The 21,181-nt window shown below is 37.1% G+C and overlaps 1 long non-coding RNA gene across 5 annotated transcripts in view; it reads left to right on the top strand.

Moving 5' to 3' along the window:
* LOC127387789 (uncharacterized) overlaps positions 1 to 21,181 on the top strand; it is a 215,046-nt gene that overhangs the window by 76,526 nt on the left and 117,339 nt on the right. For all 5 annotated transcript variants that reach the window (XR_007890208.1, XR_007890209.1, XR_007890207.1 and 2 more), the window contains exon 2: positions 9,045 to 9,208. This is a non-coding gene — a long non-coding RNA (uncharacterized LOC127387789). The remainder of the gene's footprint in view (positions 1 to 9,044; positions 9,209 to 21,181) is intronic.

Below are 21,181 nucleotides of genomic sequence, written 5' to 3'. Positions count from 1 at the left end.
GCTCTGCTGTCAAGTGTTCTTGTTTGCCCACATCTAGTAAGTTATGTGGCTTGAAGCTACAGGCTTTTTCTTACTACGTGGAAATGAATTCAAAAGCTCCATTGTGATCACTTGTTGAAACAGCTCTGACTTATCGCACTGAGGCTCCCTGATGCTGACAAGCTAAACAACTTTCACTCAGTGCAAAACCCTGCCAAGCAAACCTGCCTGCAGATCTTATCCGCATTGTGAAGGGTGGTGTCTTCCAGAAGCTCATTTAAACAACTTCACACCAACTTCTCAATAGAATTGAGTCTGCATAATCCACGTGAATCTCTTGACTTAAACATTTAATCTCAATGCATCACTGTTTAGTAGGTGACAGTCACCATCCAAGTAATACTAATTAGCTTTTTATTTAAATGAGCCCAGACACTAAACTTTTGTGAGCATGACACGCTTGCCAATTGCAATTCTGAGTAAAGCTCTGAACTTCATTTGTTAATACCTCACGTTCCTCTTACACACATTTTTTGTGTTGCTGTCCTAGACATATTTCCTCCGCTCTGCTGTTCATATCTTAAAATACAGGCTTATTATTTATTCTGCTGAATATCTACATTTTCATATGGAACCCTGGCTATCAAGTATTAAATACCTGTTTTGGCAAAGTAATGTTATGTTTCTGCTAATGCTGTAACTCTGCCTTGCTGCAGTGATCCTACATTGGTGATCCCTTCAGAGTGCACTGGCTAGCAGCTTCCTTTATGAATATGCATAATTTCCTTTCCCAGGGGCACTAATTTGAAGAAGCAGAAGCAGCAGCCACCTTCTGATGATAATATAGAGCTTTACTGTTACTTGCAATTTAATAGTGTGTTGGCATAGAAATTCTGTGTTCACACCAATTTTATACACTTTATTTATATACATTATATATTGCATTTGTTATTGGATTAAACATTTTATTCCTAATGGCTTCCATGGCACTTTTGAAATAGCAGTATATATTGCATAAATAACAAGCTTTTCAGCTGAGAAGTGATTTCATCTTCCCAAGTTGCATGATTTCTTTGTCAGGTTTAATAAAAACTCTCAAAGGGCACTTTATTTTTACCTCCTTTCCCTTCCCTTGCCATTGTGCCTGTAATTCAGTGCTCTCAGAAGCCACAGGGGAATGGCAACCCTCTGTAGGCAGGCAGGCTGACAACAAGTAGTGCTGGCTCCAAGTCCTAACCTGGTGCGTTTGCTACAACTGCACCTTAGCCCTGCTCTGCAATATCCTACATGTTTGTCCCTGGACCTCTTCTAAGAAAGGATTAAGGGCATAAAAATGAATTGTGCAAACTCTTCTTTGTAGTGTTTTTATGCTGTGGGTAATTCCATTAGAGACGAACTTTTTGGACTATAAAACTTCTTTCAAATCTCTTATAAGCTAGATGTGAATTCTAGTTTCCTGAGGTAAATAAATATAACTTTCCAGTCCTGTTCCATCCACCTGTCAAAATCAAGTCCATAAGGGCAGCCAAAATCTATTATTGGCTTACACTGGTGCAAATCTTCTGACACTAAAGGTCGCATCTGTGTAACTGAGAGTGGAATTTGGCTTGTGGCCTTTGAATTTTATATAGCATGGGTGAAAGCCTGCAGTTCAGACTAAACTCCTGTGACCAGTTATAGTAAGAGGAGGCAGGTGGGGGGAAGTGATAAAAGATACTTTAAAAAAAGTCTTTATATGTGCATATGATTGTGTGTAAATGTTCTAATTGCTTATTTCTTCATTGTATATTAATAAACTTACATAAGAATACATATATTAAAGAAAACCTGCAAATACAGATTTTTGAATTAGCACTTCCTTCCAGAAGAGTAGTATTTTTGGAAGTCTTTAATATATATGCATGAAAGCCAGTCTGTTAATATTTTCTCTAACATGGAGAAGGTTTGGGTGTCAACTTTGCCAGTTTGTGTAGCACGTGATACTTCTCTGGTAGTGGTTAAAATTGAGGTTCTATTATAACAGAGAATTGTGTATTTTTGTCTTTCTTGCCACCTTTTTTTTGTTTTGTTTTTGTTCCATCTTTTGCTTTTTACTCTGACATCTTGAGATGCCGTGATCATCATCTTTAAGTTGAACGCTTCTATATTGCACCAAGAAAATCCGCTAACTTTTTTCGTGTGTTAGGTAAGTTTAGGTAATGCTAAAAACCATGAATTTGAAAACTTCAATAAAGCAGAAATTGTAATGATTCTTTTTGGCTATTGAGAGGACACTTGTGTATAGAATAACTTTAAAGTAATAATATTGCCTCTTTCCAAAGAAAACAGAATAATAGGAACGGCCACTTTAGCTTAATGATATTTCTAGAAAAACAAATTGGGTTTCCACTTGCACTGTGCAATCCCATTGAAACAAAAGGAATTACTCAAGATTTATATGCTTGCAATCTCTTCACTGTTTTCTTTCCCTACACACATTTTCTGGTGATTTCTTCACAAAGCTCAGTGACTTTAAGTAATGTCCATGGGAAGAGAGGACTCTTCTAGACTTTGGGACTACAAAAGGAGGGCATCCAAAGTCCAACTAGCTAGTTATGGTTTTTAAGCACTTCTTGTCAGAGCAATGAAGTTCCATTACAGGTGTGGGAATGATACCTAATATATTATAGCAATTGGAGTAAGTTTTTTTTGACCCACTTGGAGTAAGTGGTGCATTGGGCATGTGTAAGTTGCTTGAAATCTAGGGAGTCTTTCATGAGTGCAACCAAAAAATTTCTCTCACCCTCTGTCCAGTATCAAAGTTCAGAGTCTTAGTCCCAAGGTGTTAAAAATATATGAATTGGGATTTCATATAATGTTTTGATGATGTACATTGATCTCAAAGGATCAACTCATGCTTTTGTTTTGGCCTTGAATTTTTGTTGTCTGGTATTTGCAAACAGTGACTGCTTTCATGAAGGTTTTTTCAAAATCTTGTGCTAGTGTAAAATCCATCTTTAAGTAAAAAATTCTTTTCCTCAGAAATGTTACATGGGTGTTTCTGGGTCTGTGGGTGTTTAACACAGATTCTTAACAAATTTGTCTTGGATGCTGTTTTACCACTCTGTGGGAATTCAGAATTTGGGATGATTATTGGATCTTTCCCTTCCAATTCTGAAAGAGGCGAGGAAAATGAAAACAGAAGGGTACTTCTTGAGGGAATGGCTGTGCTGATAGTCCTGTGTTGGTCAGTCTCCTCTGAAAAGGTGGCTTCCAATACTAAGTGTTGGGAGGGGGCAAAAAGCTGGATTGTTCTGGCACAAATTATGGGGGGGGCTCCCCCCAAAAAAGCTGGCTTCAGCTCTGCTTTCTGATAGCTACAGTGAGAAGACTTTTTAAAATTCTGCCTCTTGTCCTGGTGTGTGACAGGAGACGTGCAAAGATGGTCACGTTTTCTGTTTGTTTTGAGTTTCTGTGGGTGGTTTTTGTGGGGGAATTTCTCCACAAATCTTATGCAATGTTAGAATCCTGTGCTTTGTGAGAAGGAAGTTCATGTTTCAAAGGCAACAAAGCTACTAGTTAGGGAAGGGCCTGACTTCATTACAAGTTAAACTGTTGTGACCTTTATTTATCTTGATAGTTCATTTTTTAAAATTATTTTTTCTCTGTTTCTAAGAGTGACTTCTCCATGCATTATCCCTCTCCTCATTTGTGAAGCTGGTATCAACAGCTGACCATTCTGAAATGTTACATAGCATCCTTGGACTTTTTTTTTTTCTTCTGCTTTTCTTCAGCACCAGCTTTAGCTTAGATTGATAGTGAGAATGTAAAACAAACAAGGAGATTTAAGGAATGACATGTTTTTAGACAATATGTGGCAAATAATGTGATTCTGGTTTTGCTATGGAGCAGGATGACAAAATGGCTCTAAGTGGCATGAGAAATCCTGTCCTGGGGAAGGATGATGTTGCTGCTGCTCCCATCTCTGCCCCAGGGAAGGTGCCAGGCGATGGCCAGTGGAGGAGGAGGGAAGTGCGTGTGCAGGCAGGTGTTGGTTCCTAGGTTCTCCTGGGACTGGTGACTCAGAGCAGTAACATGTATCTCTGGGGAGAGGGACTGCTCCTTGTTTGAAAGCTGACACTACTGATAATACTCTTATGCTTCTCTTGCTAGAAAAATAAAGGCATCAAAGCACACTCATACAACCGTGATTCCTAGAGAAAATTTATATTCACTCAATTTACGCAGGGAAGTTGGTGTTTTGACAAAACAGTTTCTGGACAGGTGATCAGTATGCAGATTTGAAAGGCAGCAGTAGGTATATAGGAGATCCGTGTTTCAAAATCTGCTGAGTAATCATCACCTCACAAGTTACTGTGGGAGTTCTAAAACCTGTGTATATGGAGGAGGTGAAGAGTAGCAGAGGTAGTATGAAGTGTCATAATCTTGAATTTTCCTTTGTTATGCTTTATATTGTCATGGATACGTGGTGATCGAGGAAACTGGTTTCTGCTGCCTATTAGAGATCAGTTCTAGCAAAAAAATGGTTGCCTTGGTTTTGTTTTATGTTTGTTGGATTTTATTCTTTTTTTTTCCCCCCCAGCTTTATTTTCTCTCTCCTTGTTTTTTTTTTTCTTCAGCTGTTCAGAAAATAGCATGAAGTATGCAAACAGATTGCTCTGAGTAGGTGCTAAACTTCTGGAATAACTGTTCAAAGGGTCAGGCTCTCTATTTTCATGTATATCTACAATTTATATTCAAGTATGAAATGATAAATGATTTTGCCTAAGAATCCTACTGTTGCTAAAACCAGGGGAAGTTTTGCCCTCTCTTTTTCAGTTATAATATTGTCTTGTCTTAATTTCTAACTTTCTGGTAATTTCAGTAGAGAGCATTCACCAGAGAACACAACCGCAGAAAACCCCTCTCCTAAGTTTGTGAACTTAATTATTTGCCTTTTAGGAAAGGATTATGACAAATGATAAGTTGAACTCCATGTTGCTGCTTGCAAAATTTGAATTGCTGTAAGCAAGACGTCCAGCAGAACTGCTGAAGAGCATGGTGTAAGACTTGGCACTGTCAGTTTCTGCAGGTTTTGCCAGGCTCTTTTATGGCTTTCCTTCATATTGTATGAATTTTGTCTTCCTTAACTCTGTTAGAAACAAATAGAAAACTGAAAGAGTAGGGAGCTAAGTTGTTCTAGCTGCCTTTGGATTACTGAACCTCTAAGCAACCCAAAGACCTTTTACTTGTACTTTAAAATAATAATCACAAAGATTAAAATCTAGGATTTTTGTCTTTAGTGATGAGGGAAGGAGTGACAGCTACACTCCTCCTGACAGCCATCTACTCTTAGTTACTTTCCTTTAAAATGAGGTTTTTAAGATACTACCTGGGATAAAATGTCTAATTACCTGGCTGGGTAAGGGTTTAGTAGGACTAGTATTTAATTTAATTCATCTAATTGAAGCATCTACCACAGGTACACAATCTTAATATATGAGGGTAGTTCTGGCATTTTGGTGAAGTAAGGTACACAATCATAGGGTAATTTCATACTGACTAGGGTTGGGATACTTTTTTAGTGAGTACAACAGGGACTAGTCCGTCTAGATGTGACAAGAATGAGTGGCCTGAAAAGGAATATTCTGATGGAGAAGGAAAAAAAACAAAACAAAAAACAAAAATCAGTGTGGCAGACTGACTAGGGACAAACTTTCCGTATTGGAATGCCAGGTTATGGGGGAGCAAAGAACATGTCTTATGGAGGCTCAGAAATCAAAATACTGCTAGTAGCTTGTCCAAGTTTACTTTAAACTGTTCAGACTTGTAAATGCCTTTAATCTTCAGATATGGTTGTACTGAACCAGTGGCATTTCAAATTATGTTTTCAACAGTTCAGATATTGATGCTTATGTCTCTTGTGCCAAAATTTCATTCTTTTAAACAGATATGTTTCTGTATATTGGTCTGAGTCGCAAACCAATAAATTATGAACTTTTTGTATTGACTAATTTTTCTCTTGGAAAAGGGAATAAGGATTATTTTTTTTTAGTGGGAAAAGTATTTGGATCATTTTTGCAGTTTTAGTTAATAAAAACCTTTGTCAAATTGAGATTTAAATACCCTGAACTGGAAAGATAAAAATTAGTCAGTATTAATAAGATATACTTTAATTTTTCATACATTTTTCAGCAGTATTGTAAATAGATGAACTCAAGCATGCCATTCAATGTCAAAGACTGTGCTGCTGGCAAGGTAACTTTCCCTGCAGCTGCACTGCTGCAGTGTTTTTGTTTGTCACAATAATTTTTGACTGATTTCAGGGACCCAGTTTTGTGACTGAATCCTGAACCTCTTGGTACTTTGAAGAGTTTAGTCTGTAACAGCCCCTAGAAAGCAAAACCAGGGCTAATGATAGGAAGCTTTGCAACTATCTGTCCTGTAGATTAAATAAGGCTGTCTTTACTGCTTAAGGTCAGTATCCTAGTTGTCCATTTGGCTCTGGGAATGGTTAATAGGTTTCTTCCATGTGTAGATGACCAGAGTGAATATTGCTGTACTTGACAGCATTTAAAAAATATCTGGTGGCATGTGTGGAGTAAGTTTGGAAATCTCTGCTTTTAATGGACAGATGTGTGTGGTACAGGAACTGTCTTCACAACTGCCAGTGGGTGCTTTGAGGCAGACACAGGCTGAATGAAAATCAGCATCCTGATGACCTTTGAGTGTAATTCTGTGAGTCAGGTCTTAGATGCCCCAATGAGGGAGTAGTGTTAACTTCCTCTGTTTTGTACCCATTTGGGAACTTCCATCTCTAAAGTCCCAGTGAGGCATGTGTCATATGATACCTATCTAAGATAGAGGTCCATATTCCAGCAGGGGAGTTGTATGGTTTCAGAAGGTTGAATACTTAACTCAAATGCCAGAACTTTTGAAAGGTGTGGTGGTTTTGGTGCGCTTTTTTTTTTTTTTTTTTTTTTCTTCTTCTTTCCCCTAAGCTGTCTGATTTTGTTTTCTTCCTGCTTAGGTTATGGTTAGCTGGTTCTCTTCTTCTCTGGAACAACAGTATCATGAAGTAGACATTCCTGTGTAGTTAGATCCAATGCCAATTAATAACAGAAAAAATGAAGACAGTAGCAGCAGCAATTAAAGCACTTTCTGTTTGTCAGTCTGCTAGTATTTTTAGGAAGCTGATGGAATTTGGCTTGTCATCTAATGCGTTGATCCTTTGCCAAATGCCATGTCCCCTGACCAGCCGCCCAAGTCACTCTACCAACTGTCATCCTCCCTTGCAGAAAGCAGAATGCACTGAAGTCGGCGACTTGATGAAGAATTAACAGCCTCTGCCAGCATGCTCTGATTAAATAGCTATATAGACAACAGCTGTGAAAAACTCATCCATCACAGAATGTTTATTATTGGAATTAAAACACCTCATAATTAATGCATAGATTTGCCTTGATTATAATCTCCTAGAAGGAGCAAGTGGTGCCAGCTCACTGTAACTGGGCACTGTGAACATTTCTATTGCTTGCACTGTCACCCATCTGCCTTTGGTTTGTTAACCATAGTTCAAGCATTGATTAGCTTCTTTGCAGCAAGCCAGGATCTATGTCTGTAGAAGTGTGATGCTGAACACTACAAGGAACTCTAAATTCAGTTTGTGATGTGGTCCATGGGGTATTTTTGCATATCAGTCTTCTAGGCCTAGGGACAAGACTCTGGATTTATTCATACTTGCACAAATCACAAGTAATGCAGTAAATACAGAAACAAGATCACAATAAGTTGCTTAATTTCAGTTTCTTCTAGAATTTTGCTGTCTAATCTCACAGTAGTGGCAATTGTGTGTATCCTTTACCAATAGGAGCTGTCCTTCTTGGGCAGTTTATGTTGCAGTAAAGCTACTAGAAAACTCAATATACACAACATTTTCAAAGTGGTTTGAAGATAGTCATGTCTGTATATATTCAGTGCAATGTATTTGTTGGTAATCGCAACATCTGCCTAGTTTAGAAGCAGACTTGTCTATTTCTGTCAATATTTACATGGGCTTGTGCAATATATGGATATGGGTGCAGGTCTGAAGCACTTGATCCAGTAGGTTTAGGGTCTGAGATCCCACTTAAGCCCTCAAAACTTGTGTTGCTCTGTTGAGAACCATTATATTCAAATTAAATGGTGCAAACTTTATTGTTAGAGTTCTAATACAACATCCTTCTCCAAGGCATGAAATAGCAGAAAAGACCAAGCAAGTGGTTGATTCCAAGGTTCTGAATCTGTGATGAGATGTTTTGGGGTCTTCAGTGCTCATGAAATGGTGCTTACAGAATCACACACTCAGCAAGCTGGGAGTTAACATTCTTCCTCATCTAGGGGAAAAAAAGGCTTGAAAATTTTCAGTGGCACTGACAGAGTTTTGAAAAATATGTTGGTAGGTAGGCTGAAGAAAAAGGAAAAAACTTAATCAAATTTAAACACTAAAATTTCTCTTATTTAAAGAAAATTTGTGTAAATCGGTTTTGAATGGTTTTATGACATGCTAAGCAGTGTCATTTGCCTTTGTCTGTATTAGGAGCTCATTTTGCCTGTAGCAAAACAGAAATGTGATTATCTCAGTGAAGTTTGACTGCATGTCTTTAAATTGTAAAATTAAAAACAAATATAAAATACAGTTCAGGGATCTGAGCTTCCAGTGCTTGCCAGGTAAGGTCACTAGACAAGAATTAATGGTTGTAATAGAAATTGTTTTGGTTTGTATTTTAAATGAACTTTTAGGCCAACTTGAGGATTATCCACAGTGTGCAGACATATTTGATGAGGCATTATAAACAATTGTTACTGCTGTATGATCAAGAGGTAAATAATGATTTTTAAATTAATAACTGGCACTTCTCATACCAAGAGATGAATGCTGTAACTCTGTGTAGAAAATAACAGAAAATAATCTCATCCTGTATCTTAATGACTTAGGTGGCATTCATGAGAGCTGAAAGAATTCAGGAGGTTGAGGGACCCTTTCTCTAATGGGCAAGGTGAGCAGAGTTCAGTTAACTATAACACATTTTTCTTTCTTTTAACAGGTACTTTTCTGCATGCTGAGCACAGCCCAGATCTTTGTGAATAATTTGCTTACTAATATGAGGAAAAAGAACCTTTCCAATGGGTCTTGCAGAGATTCAGATGCCACATGCTTTTCTGCTTTCACACAGGCTTGATCTGGAACTTACTTATGACTTCGATAAAGGTAAGACTTCAGTTTTATTGCTTTGTTGTTGTTTTTTCTCATGAGACCAAACTGATCATGTCCTTAAGTTTGCCACAGAGTACTACTGCAACTAGCAGCAGCAAGACAAGGCAAAAAGAAAAATTCAACACGGTGAAATGTATGTTGATACAAGATAAAAGTGCTTTGTGTACTTGTGAGAACTTGTGAGGATTTTATTCATGGCCAAGTTGAATTTTCACTTACGTGGACAGATGAGCTGGCAGGATGTGCCTTGGTATTTAAGTATATTCACTTCCTAGCCTTGTACCAGGAAATAATTTGTTATTTCTAGAGAATACATACTGTGTGTTGGTGAGGCAGGTCTACTTGGCTGTTCTTCTTAGATGCTGTGCTCAGATGATGGTAATTTATTTGGACATTACATCCTCCTTATACTGCTCTGTCACATCTTCATGTCTGCTGGGAGAGTATCGGTACTGAGCTGAGTGCCTGTAGTTCACAACATCTGAAAGCTCCATGTGTTTTGGAGGACAAAAGAGGTTTTAAGATGAGTCAGCCTTTACTGCCCTGAAGTATTTGACTTTACTGCCATCCTTGCAATATATCTTCTATTTAAGAAGAGTAAGGAATACTACTAATTCAGCTATAAAGTTAATTAGTATAGACTATAAATGTTTATTTGTTTTTCAATAGCAGCAAATGCATTATAAATGGCTCCTGCATTCATCTATTGTAAAATCCTGCTGTTAGAGTAATTTGTAATGCAGCTTTTTCTTACCATAGCTTTTGGCATTGCAAAAGCTAAAATATTAATTTGGTCTTCACGGTGGAATAACCAGCTGTGTCAAGTGTAATACACCTGCTAGATTTTGAACTAGGACTTGCCATGTGAAAAACATTAAAAATGTTGCATATATATTGACCTGTATTGAACTAGTTAATGTACACTTTATTTACTTTCAGAAACCTGCATTTCTAGGCTTTTCAAATCTGAAATAGTATGTTTTAAGTAAATATGGATTCACCACATCTAAATTCTGAGTACATGATGATAATTCTTGAGTTTTGAAATAAGTGTAGAAAATACTAAACTTTATCTGTTAGATTTAATGCAACTTCACAGATGCTTATGAAAATGTGATAGCAAATTTTAATTAATTTTTGAGAAAATTGCAGACTTTAAATTATATTTTAACGGCAAGTTCTGTTTTTATAGCGTTGTAAATTTATCTAATAGTGTTCCAAAGTGAGTATTTGTCAACATTGAACTAAAATAATAAAATGTTTTAATTTACCCCTGCACTTTATCCAGTTCTATATGGCCATTCTTACTTAAGATCAAGTGTATCCTAATTAGCAAGATCTCTTAGTGAGATTATATTTGTGGGTTATTCTTACATCAGAATGAAACATAGGTTTGTACTGAAAGAGCACTTTATGTGAATAAGGAGCTGCTTTACAGTCCTGCTTCACGCAGGACATACATTTTGGACTGAAGTGACTTCCTAAATGAGGAAAGCTAAATGATGTGTAGTAAAGAGGTAAAATAGTGAGGCTGAATTTCTGTAAGGTGATTTCCTTAGAGAAGTACATTTTAGAGAAAGATTGAGAGTTGAGAGCCAGTTTGGATTTCTGGAGTGACAACCTTCAGTAGATATGTAGGATAAAGTATGTTAGAGATGGCAAAAAGAAAAAAGGTTGGTGACACGGTAGGTGTTACAGGCAGAAAGAAAAGTTACATATACCTGATTAAGTTTACACCAGAAAACTGAGAAATTGTGATCTCACTGTCTTTTTGCCTTTGTTTTTAAGTAAGTTTTGCCCTTGGGTATTATGAGTGAGAAATCTCCACTTTTAATACCTTAATCAATGCTGTCTTGTTTTCTGCAACTATAGTCTTTTCAGTCTTGACTGCTTGTCAAACTTTATTGAGCCACTTAAATTGATTAAGGTTTTTCCAATTTTGCAACATCGTCTCTAATGCAATGAATCTAGTGCCCTAACCATCTTTGCAGTGTTATTTCTGTCTCAAGAAGAGAAGCTTGGAAGATCATCTAGTGGTTGATATGCTGGATTCTGTTATGGCAATGTTTTAATGAAGAAGCAAATAGGATATGAAAAGCACTGAACTTTTTTTGAGAACAAGAGGAACGCCTTGTATACACATTCAGAAATACCCTTGAAAGCACTGAAATGTCACCATTAAGGCTGAATCTGATTGGCTTTCACGGCAAGAGCTCAACTTTTGTGTAGCTTTTGGCTTTGGTATGAAAATCAGAGTATCTACCACACTTTTTTTCCAGGATATTCTCTGCATAAAGCATGCATTTTTCTGAGGATTTCTGAGTAACTATTTTTTAAATAAGTGTGTTCATATAAAAACACGTGATTAGTTTTGAACTTTAATCTTGACTTCCACGTGCAATTCTTATAACTTTGGCTTCTGATAAAGTTTCCACTTCCGAAGGCAATTACTCGCTTGTTGAAGCAAGTGTCTTAGTGAGAGATTCTTTTGTTTCTTAGCTGTTGCCTGCGTTATGCTTTTCATTAAGATGTTTGCTTTTCATTAAAGCAACAGATGCAAAACAGTGGAAAGGCATCATCTGATCTGACACTCAGTGAAGCCAAGTGGACTCTTCACTGACTCATTAGGAGTTAATTCCAGCTGGAGTAAAATAACCTGTAAAGCCATGGGAATTGTTTTCTTACATTTAAGAAGACTAGACATGGATCTCACAAAGTTTCTTCATGTTAGCTTGGATGTTAAGAAAAAAAAAAATCCCCCAAGTTTGGTCTGCATTCAGTTTAAGTAATGCCATTGGGCTTGTGAAGGGATTAGGGGAAGCAGAGAGGAGCAGAGCAGTGTTGCACAATTTTCAAACTCCTACCAACAGCTGATATCCTTTGCTTCAGCCTGAAGTGAATATTTGAGCCCTTGCCAAAAGGGGTTAATTTCATTAATTAGGGCACCACTCAGTAATTATAAAAATTGTTACTGACGAAAGCTTGGTGTGCAGTATGTAGGCATCTAATTTTTATCAATGTGTTAAGCTAGCAAGAGAGGAGATAGAAGTGTCCACAAACATCTAACATCTTGTGATTTCTACCTGTAGTGCCAGTTGCTCTCTGCTTTAGTAGATAAGTATTACTTGCTCCTCCTGTTATATTACTCATTGTTAACAACTCAGTGGTTTTAATTTGTTTTTCATTTCCTTGTAACTAACCCTTACACAATTTTATGATAACTCATCTAGTTTAACAGCAGCTCTGTGTGGTCAGCTGTTGCTTCCGATGGCACACGTGGTGCTCCTGTACATCTCAGCTGTTGGTTTTGTGACTCTGACCCTGAGATTGGGACATACAATTCTGCCCACCCAAAGGAAATGAACCTATTGATACTGACACAAATATTAGTATATTAGGTATAGATTTATTTGCAGAACAGTGAACGCTCGTGTCCAGCATCCTCTTCTGTCCTATACAGAGGTAAACTCGCATCAGGCAGGTTTTATATTTCTAGTAGGGAACGTGTACTGTGGGTAACTTATATGGAAATGTGAACAGTCTTTCACATCCCATAATATAGTGCTCAAAGGAATCAGAGAAAACAGTTAAAGGGCTGGGGAATCTTCAAGAAATAGGAGAATACATTTAAGATTGATGAGAGCAAATGCCTAGAATGAATTTTCTTTGTGATTTGAAATCTGCTTTTATGCTTTAAATTTGTGTTCAGAGGATTGTGAAGGTGTTAATACCTTCTAGTAAAGTGCTCTGAGAAATTATTACATGTGTTCAGTTAATACAGCGTCGTTACTCCGCTCTGTCTTTTTGATCGTAAGTGGTGGGATGGGCACAGGTTAGTGCTAGAATTACTTCCTAGGTTTAATTACAGCAGCTCTGCTTGCTGCCCTCCCAAACAAGCTTTCAGAGCCTGTGCAGATGATACATGCCTGTCAGGATATTTTTGTTCTTCATGTTGTGATCTCCGCATTTAGGTCCTGTTTGCAATCACTTAGACTTTGTCATCAATAGATTTATCTATCTTATTTCAGTGTCTCAGACTATTTATGGTATTGCTTTTGCTGGGCCCTAAAACAACTCCTGCAGTAATGTTTATGCTGGTTTTTACTCTTATCTTCCATGAAGAATAATGGGCTCTCACCTCTGTTCAGGTGAAGTAGAATTGCTTCCCCTTTATAGTGATACTAATCAACAAATTATACTTCATATGTGTGTATCCAGATTTTTCTGTCCTCCAGATCAGGATTGGGTTGTGTTCCCTGTATTTATACTTCTCTTGAAACAAGTTTATCATAAAAAATTATTCCATCTATCATCAATTTTCAAGAGTTTACTTCTAAAGTTATAGTTTTGTAGATTAAAGAGGCAGAAATACTTGTGATACAAATTGGAAATACTCAGATATAAATAATAGCACTATGTCATCACACAGTGTGTTATTACCTGCATTTAAGCTTAGAAAAACATATTTGGCACAGATGAGAAGAATAATCCTAAATCTATTGTTATTAAAATACCTTAATATATTTTCAGAGGGGATTTCCCATGTAGGTGTGGTTGGAATTTACCAAGCTTTATAAAGACAGCAGTGAGAGCTGAAATATTTTTAGCACCCTTATAAAGGGGAATATATTAGGCAAACTTGTGAGCACATGTGTCTATTTCTTTTTTTGAGGAATCTTTCAGTACAAGCACTTGTTAATGCATGAAACCACTCAGATTTACATCCTTTGAAAAAAGATGGTGCTACTTCTGGTCTCCCCAAGTTTATATCCACTTTTCTAGGGTTTCTGATTTGCTTGTGTCTGAAGGCCATGAAGTTCTGCCATGAAGTTCATCTTGTGCAGATGGCACATTTGTTTTTTTCCCAGTCCCTCTTGGCTCACACATCACACTGAGAGCAGCCTGGCTAAATAGTTGTTCTTTGGCTAGTGTTTAAAGTGAGTATTGCTGTAAGTTAAAATGAAGGAATAACATACTGAACAGTACAGCCTGCAATTTCTAGAGTGCTTGTGAACTGGAGACTTTTGCCTATGCAAGGTTTTAATTTCTATGTTTTCATTTTAAATGAATAAAGCTTAAATACATTGTTAAAAAATAGCTGAATTAGCACAGCCCTGCTGAGCAGGTGATGGTTGAACCCTTGGATAGCAAATGAAAAGGAAAGTACTTTCTGCCTTCAGTAGTAAAAAGTTTTATCTCCTGTTTGAAAACTCTATAGACACATCCATCAAGCAGTCTGACAGGGAAATTAAATTAGGTTACAGCACTGCAAGAAGTCCAGATTATGTTCCTGCTGAGCCGTAACAAATTGTGGTGAACTTTAGAAGAAGTTTCTTTCTCTTTTTTCACAAAATAATGCAGTATAGAGCTAGTGTGGTCAGAAGAGACACTGGGGAAGCTTCTGGAAAAGCTTGGTATTCTTTAATATGGAAATGAAATGAAATTGTAGCTGTGGCTTTCTTTTTCTGCAGAACTACTTGTGTTCTCTGCTCTTTTGTGAGCACACCAAACCTGCATAAAGTACAGTTCACTGTTTTTAATGTAAAATGAAAAATAAATAAATTTCTTTCCTGACTACAAAGTAATAGACTTTACTCTGTTTGTGGTGGGTCACCATTAAGTTCCACTGAACACTAAGAGAGACAGCTATTCTGCTGGAGGTCACAATGCAACTCGAATTTTCCCCCTGTGAATTTTACCCCAATAATAAAACAAAATACTCCAACTCCGCTCATGTATGCATTTCAATTAGACTGGCATTTCAGTAACCTTTATCTTTCATTTATTTAGAGAGGAGCTCTTATACATAGCTAGGATCCAAGTGCTGTTGAACTCAGGAATGTTCAGATCTAGAACCATAGCCTATGTTCACTTGTCTCTTAGCGTTCCACTCTGGCTCTGAATATCCTCCAGCTTGAGGCGGCTTCAGACCCATCTCTAATGGCAATGAGAAGCTATGAATGCTTGAAAACAGGTCTGGAGTTGTTTTCAAGCTTTGTGAACTTCAGCCAGCCATTCCATTAACACGAGTGTCAGGTTTTTAACAAAATCTGAAACAGGGAAAGGTTTCTGGTGTCAGGTTTCTTTGCATCCTTCTAAACCCCTTTGCATTCACATGAAAAATTAACAATATTTATATATATATGTATACATCTAACTGTGTATGGATTATTAAGTAAAACTCTTCATATGTGAGATTCTAGGTGTTTTAACAAAAGAAAATTAATTCCTTCTGTTAATTCTTCATTGTCTTTCCCAGAACAGTTAGTTGCATTTAACTAAACAGCCTGGGCAGTATTTGAATAATACCCATGCGTTTGTTAGACACAAAAGGAAAAAAAATATGGAGATAAATTCCCTTCCATTTGGATATTCCTCTTATAGTGTGAGCATTAAAAGCCATTGGTCTCCAAATATCTTGTCTATATGAAAGTTAAGCTGCCTTTTAAAAATAGATACAAATGAATGCAACTGAAAAATAAAGGAGGAAGTTTATTAGACAAGGAAGGCTAATGTTTAATGAAGTGTGGCTTTCTGATCTGTTTTGAAAGCCTTGCTTTTTCTCAGTAAGCACTAGGAGTAAGATGTTTCTCTTATGGGCTTCTGCTTTACACACTGCATGCTTGCCTTGAGGGACTCAAAACCTAAATAAATTTTAACTCACAAAAGATGTAAGTATGAGAAATCTCATCCTTTTTCTGGAACGGCTTAGGGGCTGATTGTTTATTTAACAAGCCTGGTGTCCTGATTTTGCCACTGACACACTTTGACAGAAGTTCCCTCACAGGCATTTCAAGCTGCAAAAAGGAAGAAAATTGAAAGAAAGATGTGAGTCAATGTACAAAGCCACAAAGGTCTGCTGACCTAGGTGTTTTCAGTATTTAGTAACTAAATTTAAAGTTGCAGAGCTAGAATGATCTCAGAGAGCAGTCAGTAATGTTCTGATGTAATCAAACCCAATGAGATTTTCTTGTGAGTTGTTAGTTGCTTGAGTTATTATGTACAGAAACTGGGGAAGGTGGAAATCACATCTATTGAAAAACCCAGAACAGTCTTAGTTACAAAAATCTAAGAGACTGAAGTGAAATTTAAAGTGTATAAGCTTCCTGCCAGCACATAAAAAGTGAATGCGTTTTATCCCTAGAGATCAAGATTGTTGCGTGGCTGAATTTGGGAATTGTGTTTTGTTCTCCTCCCTGAAGCAGCTAGGAGTTGTGGTAGAAGGCAGGTGTAGATGCTGATAGAGTGTCCCTTCAGTTAGCACTGAAGGGTTAGGTGCCAAACACCACTATAAAAGCCAGTGCAAAAGTTGATGTTTTCCCTATGGATTTTTTTTGTAGGAAAAATGCTATTTTGAAACACTGATGCAGAACACTTCATTGCTGCAAGAGTCCCTTCCTACTAACTGGGAGGGGAGTTTTCTGGAAACAAAATTTCATTCCTTTCAATTAACTTTTTTAAAACTAAAAAGCATTGGCTGTGCATCAGGGAGTAAGGCTTTTTTTTCCCCTATGTCTAGTTCCTCTCCTTTTTCTTATTTCCACTTTTTTATACCAAGCTGCAAGAAGAGGATGTATGGCAGAAACTGAAGAATGGGGAAACAGTTGGAAAAAAGCCCTTTTTATATATTTTGGAACCAAACAGGGAAGACCAAAAATAGTGTTTTCCCATTAATTTATATTATTTTTTATTTGTACAGTTGGAAGTAAAGGGAATGTAAAGAGATTCTCACTTTTGTCATACGAGTTTCTACAACTCTTTTCTACAAGGTTAACTTATCATATTTGCCCAAATGAGATCTATGCTTGTCTTGTTCCAAGTCTCAGCAGGCTCTTCAGCAATCACTTTTTTGACTTTGTGTTTCTGACATTGGGAAACTTGGATTCTGTTGTAACTACTATATTAAGATTCAGACCAAAAGCTCAATATAAGCCAAATTTTCAGCTTCCTTTCATGTACCTGGGATGTTTTTTTTAGAAAGCACTATTTCAATATGGTTTCAGTTTGTGACCAAAATATTAATGGTCAATGGCAGGGTTAGTAACCCTCCTGATCAAAAGAAAATTTGAGCACATGCTTCTGAAATGTGCAAACAGATTATATTACTAATTGTATACATTTAAGAGGATAGAAGCTGTCTTTAATTTCTACTTCATAGTGTCTTGATGTATGTTTAAATTCAACTAATTGTCTGAAATTGACCCAGGCTTGTCTAAAACTCGGTTGCAGGATGGAAGTCTGGAAAGAGGAGGCATATATGATTTATTATATTGTCTAATGGCTGAATTCCAACCCCCTGAATAATTCTTTTTAGCTTATTTTGTTGTTTTTAGCCCTATGGCAGTGAACACAAATGGAAAAGAATAAAAAAAGAACCTAAATTTTTTCATTTCAGTTTAAATGTCATCTGAAATAATTCACTCAACTCTCTTTACATTTTTAAAACATTTATTCATGGCAATATGCAATTAAAACAGTTTACAAGTTGAGGTTTGCTTATCCTAATTTGAAACAAAACCGAGTACCTCAAAATGTTCTCAAACAAAAACCTTACACCTCCTTATTTACTCTGCCACTAGAGAATAGATTTGGAGTGGCTTGAGAAACTTGGTAGAAAGCATTTTATTTTGACGTTCATTTTTTTAGAACAAATGTCTCCTATTTCCATTCAATTAGTTGAACTGGAAAATAAAATTTGTTTCATTTCACGTGGTATTACTTTTCCCAAATAATGTTTTCCTCTGAAAAGCTTTGCCTCAAGTGTTTTTCTAATTTGCTGAGGGGGTTGGGAGGGAGTAAAGCAGGAGAATAGGGCAGAGACACCTATTTCAATGAAAGCTTTCCAACCAGTTCTGCTCTGTATGTAGTCTTCTCTAGATTTGATATTTTTCACTGAGTAATCTACATATGTGTATTTTCATTGTGTTTGACCTAGTAACTAATGCATACTGCGAATCTTTAGGTTTCAGTACTTGGTGGCTAAAGATGAAAATAGGTCTTGTAGAGTAACTGCAAAATGAGCTTTAAATTCTAATTAAAAATCATTTTATCAACACTACATTTCACATTGTATAGTTATGGGTCTGATATTTTCTGAATTGGTTACGCTAGATTACTTTATAGTACTTTGTGATTGAGAGGGAGCATGACTTTTTCTGAACAATTTCTTTTTTCACAGCAGGGTGACTTAAATTAGTGTGACTGACATCCTCCTAATATGCTTAAAAATCTTTGGAACAATTGATCTGAAACTTGAGCATTTTAATTCTGATTGGATCAGAGGATGGGGAAGAAATTGGATGTGCTGGATATACAAGCATATTCACATAGTTGCTTCTCCTAAATCCTGATCCAAGGTATATCTAAACATGTGTAAACTTAGCTGCTAGATCAAATGGAAAAATTCTGCCCCAGAAGAAACTGTCACACCTCACACGAACAAGAAATGATTTTTACCCAGTGAGTAAATACACAAAATGCAGATGCTTAAATGTTTGAGAGAAATATATGTGAAAGAGATGAGGACAAAAATATTGCCATGTTTGACTTTCTACCATATGCATGTATAAAGACTGAATTAATGTCAGATATGCTGTCCCTAAAACTAAAAAAACTAAACTGAAGCTTACAATTTCCCCTAAACTGAAACCTAAACAATTATTTTCCTTGGCAATGTTGCTATTAATCTAGAGGATGTAATATGCCCATAACTTGAGTGGGGAGTCTCTTGCATGAAATACTGTTGCCATCCCAATCCCAGTCACTAATTTGACTGGCTTAATACATTTTGTGTAATAATTGTGCTTATAGGTTTCTGAGAACCTGTCTGTTGTATCTGACCAGCAGAGTAATGCTAGCATCATAAAAGAATTATTGGAAAATAGTAGCCAGAAATCAAAGCATCAATCCAACAAATGAGGTTATCTTTAATAGTTGTGTCCTTTCTGCAGTTGAGTGTGCACCTATGCCAAGAGTCAGTCCATCCCCCCCAGGGTGGCAAGTGATGGGTATATGATTAAGGGCTGCAAAACAAACTGTCCAGAAGAATTAAATGCTTGTAGAAATGGACGTGCCCTGAACTCCAAGAATCTGAACTATTCTCTAGCTGTACAGCAGTATTTAGAGTATATTACTTTTTATAGATACTGTCATAAGGTAATAAAAGCAATTTTAAATGAAAAAGTACATGTGCATCTTATTGAAATATATTTGTGAACACTGGAATGGTAAAACTCAGTTGCTAGGCCTTGTATTTATCTGGCTGAGAGGAGAAAGCTTCAAACTTCTACTCTAATGTATAATTGCTGAGGTTCTGAAATTTGTTTTAGACAGCTATTAGACTTGTTCAACAGTATTCCTTTAAGAGTTTGTATCCTAATGCTTCAAGATGCAGAATTTCAGAACTCCCCAAGAGTATACATTTGTCCCTGTGTATACTTGTTCTGCCTTACATGTGTCATTAGAGCTTTTAAATTTGAGTAGATCATTACCGTGAAGAAACAATTTATTTTCTAGACACTCAGAAAATACAACTGTGTGATAAATGCTTAAAGTAAGATACACTACTGTAGCTGAAACATTTTCTAGTAACAATGTGCATTCCTCTGCAGAAGTAATACTTGTCTTGCACCTGACTTATCAGGTTAAAAACACTTTTGCAGTGACCCTCATGATATCAATATGACAGCATTAAAAAATGTACAGTTTTTCCCCTTAATTCTCTTGCCTTGTCTATTTCTCCCATAAGACACATGCTATCCAGCTGGAGCTAATGTAGATTGAAGGGGAAGTCATGTTAGCAAGGATTTATTAATTGACTGGTCACGTGCATGTCCTTTGGTACCCCCACAATATGTTGTGGGGTTGTTCGGTCAGCTGAGGTCTGAAGTCTGGAGTTCAGTTGGTATTTAGCACAAATGACATCATCCTACCTACAGGGTGCACCCACAGGGCTCAAGAGCTGCTGCTGACCACCTATTGATGTGTAGTTTGTCAGGCCATGCATTAAGCTTATGCAGTGCTACTGGTAGCATCACTAATGGTGTGTTTTGTATCACTAGTTATATTGCATTTTGGTTTCAAATGTTTAGTAAATATGTAAGGCAATGAGTTTCCTAAAGATCTGGAGAAAGCTGTATGAATGCAGCTTTTCTGACATTCTTCATTGAGATTTGCACCTGGTAATTCTCAATTAATTACAAAAACTAGAGGGTAACTTTTTGATGTGTCTGGATTGGGGAGCACAGGGCATGGAAAAAGAGGGAGACAAAACTGGAGACAAATAGGCGAAGAGAGGCAGAGAAAACTGCAGTGACAAAGGATTGTGTGATGAAGCGTTGTGGCTAATCTCGAAAGCTCAATTAAATTTCATTTAAGAGAGAAAAATCAGGCCAAACCTGGAACAATTTAACTGAAGGAAGGTGCTGCCTGTATGCAACTTTAAGTGCTGACAAGTTAGGCCAGGAGTGTGGAAAAACTACCGTTCCATAATAACAAGCGGGAGCAATAGCAACCTCACTATTGTGAGGCACTCACATCCCCTGAGCCATTTAGGCAGAATATCAACAGACCGTCATCTTGCAGCAAACATTTTCACATTCCTCCAAGCACTTGCTCAGTTTCTTTTTTTTCTTCAGTTGCTGTGTTTATGGCTGGTTTCATTTTTCATGTGCTTACAAAACAACAATAACCAGAGGGTAAGGCAGAGCTGCCAAAACCTGGTTTCTAGAAAGGACAGCACACAGGGCTCTGATCCAGCCCTGGAATCCAAGGAGCAGAAAAACTGCAGTGCATGGGTTTGTACTGGAATTATCTTAGTTTAAAAGAATACCCAAATGCTACCTTGATGCCAAATGCCACTTCAAAGGCCACAAGGACCATCTTAAAACAGAATCCCAGCAATAGCTACAAACCTGCAGTTTCCCTGAACTTGAGCCTGTGGGACCATGGCATGTTTGTAGCACCTGA

This window comes from Apus apus, chromosome 8, assembly GCF_020740795.1.
Source record: "Apus apus isolate bApuApu2 chromosome 8, bApuApu2.pri.cur, whole genome shotgun sequence".
Lineage (NCBI taxonomy): Eukaryota > Metazoa > Chordata > Aves > Apodiformes > Apodidae > Apus > Apus apus.
This window is presented reverse-complemented; position numbering and strand designations above follow the sequence as displayed.